Here is a 1,685-nt window from a genome sequence, read left to right as displayed (position 1 = left end):
CTGTAGTCCCAGCTACTTGGGAGGCTGAGGCAGGAGAATCGCTTGAATCGGGGAGGTAGAGGTTGCCGTGAGCCGAGGTCGCACCACTGCACTTCAGCCTGGGGGACAGAGCGAGACTCTGTCTCAAAATAAATAAATAAATAAATTTAAAAATTGATCTTTTCTATGCCACTTCTATGCAGCAATCTTATATAGGGCAATATTAGGAAAAGTGTGTTTTGGTAGAATTAGACTGTGTTTATATAATCTTAACAGATGTCCATATTCTTAAAGTATCTTAAGGTAGAAGGGGCGAGCTTATACTATGTAGCATTTGAGTTTTCTTCTGAGGTGGGAGTGGAGGGTTGAGGTAGACCAAGCAGTTTGGTTATAGGGACAGGAATGGTGATGCTAAACCAAGAGCCAGTTATTGTTCTAAGTATCTTGCTGAGCAAGGCACCTGTAATACCATTTTACAGTTGAAGAAACAAATTTGGCATGGTTAAGTAACTTTCTGAGTTATATATAAAGTTGCAAGCACAACCAAAGCTGAGATTCAAATCCATACCTAATTCCAAAGCCCATAATTCTTCCCTGTACTACACTATGTCCAGGACACAAGTCTGATATTAGACATTATGGAATGTAATTTACTAAAACATAAATGAAAATCTCCCTCACTAGAATTTAAGATTCATGATGATGACAACGGTATCTGGCTTATTTATCTTTGTATCCCCATGCCTAATGTATGAGCCATATTAGATGCTAAGTAAGTCTTTAAAGAATAAATAAGGCTCTGTAATCCTAACTACCCATATAGCAACGATGATCCTTCCCCTACAAGGTCTGACAGAAGAATCTACTCCCCAAACAAGAAGAGAAACAGGTGTAATTTAGACAACCCACTTGGTAGAAAATCTTAGTTGAATTAGTAAAGAAAGGAGCTAAGATTTATTAGTCCCATTACATTCTAGGTATTTCAGGCAATTCATAAATTTACATGTCAAAATAGAAAAAACTTCTATTCCGATACCTGTATAACTTCACCTTTTCTCTGGAGTAGCAAGTCTACCAAAGGGATATATGCTTATAATAGGGAAAGAAGGAAGATGTAAATGACTCCTGTTTTGACCTATAAGCACTGGGAGAATCCTTGAAGCAGGATCTTAGTCTTACACAGCTTCCCATTCCTAGTGCTTGGGAAAAGTGTTGGCACAGATATTCAATAGCTGAACAGAAGAATGGCTACTAGTGATAGCACACTAGAAGAACAGGTAGAAGCTATTTGGGTTACGAAAAAGGATGGCAGGCCAGGTGCAGTGGCTCACACCTGTAATCCCAGCACTTTGGGAGGTCGAGGTGGGCAGATCACAAGGTCAGGAGATCAAGACCATCCTGGCCAACATGGTGAAACCGTGTCTCTACTAAAAATACAAAAATTACCTGGGCGTGGGGGCAAGTGCAGTGGCTCACGCCTGTAATCCCAGCACTTTGGGAGGCCGAGGCAGGCGGATCACTTGAGGTCGGGAGTCCAAGAACAGCCTGACCAACATGGAGAAACCCCATCTCAACTAAAAATACAAAATTAGCCGGGCATGGTGGCAAGCGCCTGTAATCCCAGCAACTCGGGAGGCTGAGGCAGGAGAATCGCTTGAACCTGGGAGGCGGAGGTTGCGGTGAGCCGAGATCATGTCATTGCACAC

Source organism: Mandrillus leucophaeus, unplaced genomic scaffold (assembly GCF_000951045.1).
Source record: "Mandrillus leucophaeus isolate KB7577 unplaced genomic scaffold, Mleu.le_1.0 Scaffold425, whole genome shotgun sequence".
Lineage (NCBI taxonomy): Eukaryota > Metazoa > Chordata > Mammalia > Primates > Cercopithecidae > Mandrillus > Mandrillus leucophaeus.
Note: the sequence above shows the minus strand (reverse complement) of the source record.